Below are 7,944 nucleotides of genomic sequence, written 5' to 3'. Positions count from 1 at the left end.
ACAGTTGTTCAGCAGAGTTGAACTGGTACTTCAGTCCATGTCTCGGCGAATCAGTGTTCAGCCACACCTGTGACTTGGAGATACGAATTCCCAACATAAAAACCCTACAGCTTTGTTTCATTTGGAGTCTGTGACATACAAGACGTCACGTTAAGGATGCTGCAGAATACTCAGTGTGCCATCTTTTGAATTTTTGGTTTTAATACCAAGCAATTGGATTTTTTTTTTTTGTTCTCATACCAACATTTATCCTACCTTAGCTAAGGCATTGCAAAAGGATAAACATCCCTGCGTTCTATCTGTATAGGAGTGTGGTCCAGTGGTTAAAGTCCAGAAGGTCACTGATTCAAATCCCACCTGCCACCGACTCACTGTGTGACCCTGAGGAAGTCACTTAACCGCCTCGTGTTCCATCCTGTGGATGAGATGTTAAATCAATGTCCAATTGTAAGTGACTCTGCAGAGTTCAATGTATATGCATATCTCTGTAAAGCGCTTTGTAATGGTGGTCCACTATGAAAGGATATTATATATATATATATATTCCTCCCCTTTTTGCGCCACCTTAATTTCAGGAATTGTTTGATTTGATGCCGTCTAAGAGAAACCGCTATCTGTGAAAACTTTCACAGCTTCTTATGATAGACATACGCCATAGCATTAGATTGAATCTACTGTACCCCTAAAGAAAAACGATTTAAAAGGGCAGGAGAATCTACACAAAAAAAACAAACAAAAAACAACACATGTATGTTTTTAGTTCTAGGAACAAGCAGTCTACTATAAATACCTTCATATGGGTTACAGAACAGTGTGTACTGTATATTACACTTTCCACATATAAAAACAGTGTTTGAATTCTATAAAGATAATTAGTTGACGTCTGTTGCATTTCTATAGAACCCCACTAGCCCTAATCTTGGAGCTGTAAAACCTTACAGGAAACATTAAAAGACTGGTTGACTATTAATGATGTATGGTTTAAAATGAGATATTAGACATCAAGTAGATGTGGGTGTCTCTCTCTCCATCCGGTCTGACCCTACTCTATCACAACTTCCCTTTACCGTGATAGGCAACAAAATGTTATTGTGTTAAACATTCTCCTGTTCGGTCAACAAAGCTGTGCAATTAAGACAAATAAAACTATCGGTAACTGAACATTACAGACTCCCTGATTTCCACAGCCGGGTTGGTTTAATTCCTAGTTCTGTTCTGCATTCGTTTTCTAATGTGGGTTTTTAATTCTCCCAAGGTCTCAAAACTCAGGAAACAGTCAAAAGTAATTAATAACAGATGGAAGAGCAGACATCTGTTCACTTCAGAAATTCAGTTCTTTTCTAAAAGTATTAATAAATGTTTGATGAGACTGTGCATAATGTTCCAAGCAGAAAAAAAAATCACTGAAAACGCACAGTATATTAAGAAGGCAGTAACACTCGACAGGGTGTTCAGATATAGTGCAATATTCGCACGCCTAGGGGTGCCTGTTGAACAGCTTAAGCATACAGATTGTCAGCCATAGTTGAACACCCTGGAGTGTGTCATTACACTTATAAAAAGGCACACCCCTCCCAAAGGGTATTGGTTGTCAAGTGAATCAGGCAGAAAGCTGTGTTGCTATGGTGACATATCTGCACAGGTTGGAACACTTGTTAAACCAGTGAGGTGGTTCCCCCTATTCCAGGCATTTTGCAAATAAGAAATTAATTATAAAAATGTAGACGATATAAAAAACATATACCTTTAAGCTGTGCTTTCACTGTCCAGTGTTGAAGCAATAGCCAGCGTTTCAGCCTGTCCTTGCTGAAATCCATTATCACTGAACAATCAGTTGAAATTGTGTTTTTATTTTCTTTGTATCATTAGCTCAGGTATTAAGGGGTATTGTATGAGTGGTGATTGGTATCAGTACACCGATGCCCTGTAAGCAATTTCCTTCATTTCAACCCTGTATACTTAAAACAGCACACTTAGCTACACCGGCTACCAGAAATACTAACATGTAAAGCATCGGAAACGTTTATTACACAAGAAGCATCAAGCAAGATTCTAAACAGTGCATCACAGCTCACTGGCACTCAAAAGGAAATGATGAATTTCATTCATGAGAAGGGAAACACTTCCTGCAAGCTGGGAGTCCTTTTGCTTCCTCCTATATGAATGATGTACACTAGCCCTTAACATCCTGTCAAATGCTGGCAGCTTGTGTGCATGTTAATCTGGTGAAAAACACACAATGTCCCGCATAAAACAAAAAAGAAATAGCCCACAGGAACATAGGCCCACCACAATGGATGAACTGTACTTTTCACATTTAAAAGTTCAATGAAGTTTCCTTGCATTCGGGGATGACTGTTGTTGTGGTTCCTAAAAGGGAATGTGGAATAAAGTGCAAATAAAAACAGACCAGAAACTACAAAGTGGTTTTGTTTTTTGGAAAGATTTTTTAATAGTTATTGAATGTTCTACATCTTACAGTAAATATCATACAATTACAAACTTGGCTTAATTCTGTCACCGAGATCACTAACTGATCTTCAAAAACAATAATAAAAACAGATGTGCACTTCATAGTCACAAGCCTAGACTGTGTGGGCCTTTCCGCTTCATAGGTGCTGTTTCTTCAAAACACTCTAGAAAAAAGTTTGGAAGACATTCTTGAATTTCCACTTTTTGCTTCACAATTAGTAGTGTTCTAATATAAAATTTAAATTAAGTTCCAAAGCTGCAATTGAAATAGAATTAAATAAAATCTGAACTTAGTATTTTAAATCTTTCATAATATTTTCAGCCCTGTGCCATTAAAACATTCCAAGCAACACAATATTTGTTTCACTAAAACTTTTTTTTAAATTTTTTTGCCAACCTGCACATCCATGTTATTTTTTCGGTTTATTAAAGCTGTATTTAATCTGTTATATTGAGAAAGTCTTCTTTCAAATCTACCATATCATTAGTTTGTAATCCCTTTTTTCTATTCCAAATCAACCCTAAAACAACCTGATGTTACTGTACTTTGATTTTAGTCAACTGTCATCAAAAATAACACAAAACGGTGGCTTTAAAGCAGACCTGATAAATGATTTGCATTATAATGTACCCTTTAATTCCTATAGACATCGGGTTTGAAAGAAGAGAGGCACATTAAATAGTATTTTTACATAGCAAATGCAATCTTGTTGTAGTGCAACTGTCACTATTTAAAATGTTTTCCTAGCAAACCGCTTTCCAAAACATGTTTTTTTTATTCTTATTTCATTGACAATTTTATTTAGACACACAAAGTTCCAACTGCATTTAGAAAGTTCTAATTTTATTTCCGGTCCTACTTCCACACACTTGAAAAAACTGTAAACATCAGTTTGGAACAAACGGAGAAACAAATCTTAAGAAATTGTCATTATTATAGGGATTTTTTTTTTTTTATTAATTACTGGAACATTAGAAACAGACATTACGTTGCTTGAAATATCAATATACTGCACAGGGCACCACATGGGCACGTGGCAATCCAAGAAGAATAACAGATGTAAAAAAGGTGGCCATTTCTGACTTTAAAATTTGACTTTGTATTATTTAAGTGCTCCTCAAGATGCCTTGACAACTTAAATTAAGAAAATGTGTGTGTGTACATAGAAGCTGTAAACAAAGCCATAGCTGTGCTATAATTTTAATAAATAACACAGACCAAAGAGTTCCCAGCAGCGCAATGAGACAGGAAGCAGTAACGGGATGGGTGTTTGTTTTAGAGGCTGGCATTACCATGGCAGCAGCATTCTCCATGGATTCATTCTGGAATCCAATTGTTTTTATTGCTAAACCTGTTCTAGATCAGTTCTGTGTCTAGAGTCGATAGGCATACAGTGCAGTGACAGAGCTAAATTACTTCACAATTTTCTTAAAAAAATGTTTCACAAACCCTTCTCTAGACCGATAGTTCTCAAATGTGGTCCTTTGCAATCAGTTAATATCTTTGCAAGTATTTAAGTCAGACTTGGCCATTTTTCACATCTGTCAGTGCGTTTGCTTTGCCCTGTCCTAAGTGAAAGAAAATGTTACAAAGCTCTATAAAAACAAAAAAATCCCACAGACTTGTGTTCTGAAATGCTCCCTGAAGCTCAAAGAAGCATCCAACTTCAGCAACCAGAAAAGTTCCTCTATTTATGAATAAACATCAATCAATAAAACTTAAATAACACTTATGGTAAAAAGCGTTTAAATTACATATCGGAACTGAAAAAAGTTTTTTACCTAAGTTATTTTTTTTTTTATTTTTTTATTTTTTGTTTGTTTGTTTAAAATACCAGAGGCAATATTCATACACACAGATTAATCTCTTGAAGTTAATTTTTCATTGAATTGGGCCAGTACAACTATTAAAATGCATTGTTCAAGTCTTGCATTACAGTACATTTTTTTAGCAAAGATGTACAAAAGATTGTTAAAATGGTCTTTTTTTGTCTTGGGAGAAACAGTCCCAGCATGGCTGAACTATGTAACCAGCTATATGTTCTCTAGTTATTACATACTCCCATTTGTGTCAAATGCTAAATGTCTGTAGAAAACAGCCATGGCATGGGCAAAGGTATTATCACAGGAAACTGCTTCATCGAATTTCTATTCTGGAATTTTTTCCATTCATTAGCCCTATGACCACAGCAAGGAGCTTCACAGTTAACCACATTCATTACGGTCATTACTTTTCCATGGCAAATTGAAGGCAAGACCAGGAAAACAAGAAGTTGACTTTTTTTTCTACTTTTTTATTTTATTTAAACATTTAATGTATTGTTCTGGAAACAGCCTATTAAAGCTGCAGTGCCACCCAGCCTGTGTTAAAAGAGGCTCTTGAGTGATATGTTACTAGTGTATTACTCATATCAGTGACTTTAATGCATACCCTTTCTCAATGTGAATGCCTTAAAAAAAAAAAAAAAAAAAAAAAAAAAAAAACACACACTTTGGTACCTACGGTTCTTTGTCCCAGTTTGGAAACGTGTTAGTTTAAAGAACAGACTGAGGTGGACTGTACACATTTCCATCAATTAGGGGACTGGGACCAATTTATTGTTTCTAATTGGAGATACTGAAAACTAAGAGATACATCAATTGTACTTTATTGTCAATAAAGCAGTTTGTATTTCGTTATTAAAAATGCTAGCTTCCAGCTGAGCTATGAGGGCAGGTTTAATAAAAATGCATGTTCAGTTTACAAATTGGGAATGTTTTAGCTCGTGAAAACATATATGATCAAATCAATTTCCATAATGCATTTTTATACGTTCGAATGATATAAACCATGGAATGTGATTTAAACAGACAAGAGAAAACCACAGAATATTAAACCAGGAGTTCCACTCCCAACAGTTAACTGCTTGCCAGCCAGAGAACTGGCCGTCTTTTAAACCTTTACCCATGCATGACCGATTTCTTCTTATTACATTTTGTATTAAGACATCATTTAGGAAATACGACAAAGCTCAAGGAAAAAAAATAAAACGTTAATAGGAAAACCAAGGTTACAATCTTTACTGTACCAACCTCACGCAACCATGCTTTGCAAGGACAAGATTCGGTTTTATGCATACACAGTATAACACATCCACACTGTATATATTATACATGCCATTACATATGTGAAGCTTTATTTTTTTCTTATCTGGCTAATACTTTGCTAAATGTGTATTTTTTTTTTTTTTTGCTATAGTAGTTCAAATGGTTGATACTTGAAATCAGTGGTTAACTAGCCTCGACAACAAATGGTAGTGTTATATATGAAGTTATTTATATTCCTCTTGCATACAGACCAAAAGGGGTACCATATTTCACTGGCTTTTTAATACAAGCTCCTTCAAAAGAGCCTGTGTGAATTTAAAAGTACCTTTTAATTAGCATAGTTTATTACTCATAAATGTTCTGTGCAACATATCTAAACACCATCATTTAATAGAGTTACTCTGATATGTGGTCACTATTACTGAATTTAAATGTAGAGACTATTAGAAAGGATGTGCAAAGATCCAGTCTGCAGTACATACAGAGCCACTCAGTACTGTAATATCATTGAGAAATGATATTCCAACAGACTTCAAAAATCATAGTGTTGCAAACACACCAAGACGAATCACAATCTTGGTCAGCAAGTGTGTTTCTATGAGAGTCTGGAGTGTGTAATGAAGGGTTAAATACAGGATAGGACTGGAGCACAGCAATGCGTTATTTGGATGTTTGCCCATCTTTCAATCTCCTTCAAAAGCCTGTGTGTTTGCTCTTTCTCTTACCAGCTAGTCATTCACATATTCCCCATTGCGTTTTCCTTATGTGCAAGGGCATTCCCATCAGCTGCTCAGGTAGGTAATTTGCTTTAACACGAATAAAGCATTACTACATATCCTGGAAAAAAACAGTTCCAGTGCAAATAACAGCTGAAATCGTTTGGCTTAGAAGATTTTAGAAGTGGAAACATGCAAGTTGCTGTAGCCCAGGGGAGCAACATGATTAACAAACAACAGCCTAAAAACTCCCCAGCACGAAATCAAGCTGCTTTCTTTACCTTGTGCTGCTGGAATGATCAAACCTCCAGTGAGGCGACTGTAAAACTGATCCACCTTCAGCCTGTCCTTGCCCAATACCTACTACTGGGACTTTAAGCAATTTGTCAACAAATTTAAAGATGACAAGCCTCTCCTCGTGGCAACAAGATCCTAACAGTTGGGTATTTTTCACATTTAAAAACATTTACAATAATGAATCTCCCCGCTACACTTCCACTCCCTAGCATTACAGCTTAAGATGTTTTGCTAAATTGTGTTGGTCTGTACACAGCATATTGTCAACAGTGTGTTTTACGGGGTCTATCTTTGCCTGTAATGGATATAGGGCAATATTTTATGAATGGGTTTGACCTTTCCAAAAGCTGTTCTTTTCATTTGTAATCTCTGCCTGCAGTTCAATGCACTGTACTTATCCAGTGCAAAAGTCTATCTTCAAGTCCCTTTAAATCCCTAACGTTTTCCTGAATAATTCTGTTAACCAAATCTGCCACCAATCCTCACAATTCAAAAGACTGCTTCAGTTCAGTGGGGGGTTACTTTCTCAACGTCCATTAAATCCTCTGCCTTATATAGATCTGTATATAGAAATAAATATTTATTCAGGATTTCAGAACTTTACTGTACTAATAAAACTGCTTCCTAGATCCAGCAGTAAAAGCTAATGATGTTACAGTCTTCTAACTAGTGGGAATTGAAGTTTATTACCACATTTATACTGTCGTACAGCAGATAAATAATAACAATAATACTAATAATAATAATTAGTCTACCTAATAGATCGCTACTAAACTGGAAGACACCCTTTTCATTATTGGAAGATGAATGTAATTTTCAAACCAAATTGAAAGAAAATAATGATGCATAAAAGTCTGTTGGCCATTTATTTTTGGCAACAAACAAATCAAGACCCTGTGCTAATGTATTTGTTGTTGTTGTTTTGCTTTCATTTTGGCAGCGTAAGAAAATAATGCATACATCCCCACCACTGAACTGGCCCTGTGTTGAAACTATAGAAATAACTAGCATTATATAAAAAAAAAAAAAAAAAAAAACACTGGTCTGTGTCAGTCTGGAGTTACTGTGAAATAAAACAAATGGAAAAAACAAGGAGGCAGAATTTGGAAAAAAAAAAAGCAGCTTTTAAAAAATCACTAAAAAGAATGCATAAAGTGAACCGAGCACTTTTTTTGTTCTTGCAAACACTCGGTGCTGTGGTGGGGGCACTCGAGCACCAATGTAAGACTTGAGTAGTTGCATACAATGTTTGACTCCAGATCTAAGAAAGAAAGAAAGGAAAAAAAAAACGATCACACAGCTAACAGGCATGTATTCTCTTTGTGCAACAGCTATTCACTTACAATTAAAATCTGTAAACTGTGCAAATAGA

The 7,944-nt window shown here is 35.7% G+C and overlaps 1 protein-coding gene across 6 annotated transcripts in view; it reads right to left on the bottom strand.

Annotated features, from left to right (window-relative positions):
* Window positions 1–2,427: 2,427 nt before the first annotated feature.
* The window catches only part of fam168a (family with sequence similarity 168 member A), a 63,892-nt gene continuing 58,375 nt past the window's right edge, over window positions 2,428–7,944 (bottom strand). For all 6 annotated transcript variants that reach the window (XM_041233005.1, XM_041233008.1, XM_041233007.1 and 3 more), the window contains one exon: window positions 2,428–7,833. The gene's annotated coding sequence lies outside the window, so the exon portion shown is untranslated. The remainder of the gene's footprint in view (window positions 7,834–7,944) is intronic.

Source organism: Polyodon spathula, chromosome 30 (assembly GCF_017654505.1).
Source record: "Polyodon spathula isolate WHYD16114869_AA chromosome 30, ASM1765450v1, whole genome shotgun sequence".
Taxonomy (NCBI): Eukaryota; Metazoa; Chordata; class Actinopteri; order Acipenseriformes; family Polyodontidae; genus Polyodon; species Polyodon spathula.
Note: the sequence above shows the minus strand (reverse complement) of the source record. Positions and strands in the feature narration are given on the sequence as shown.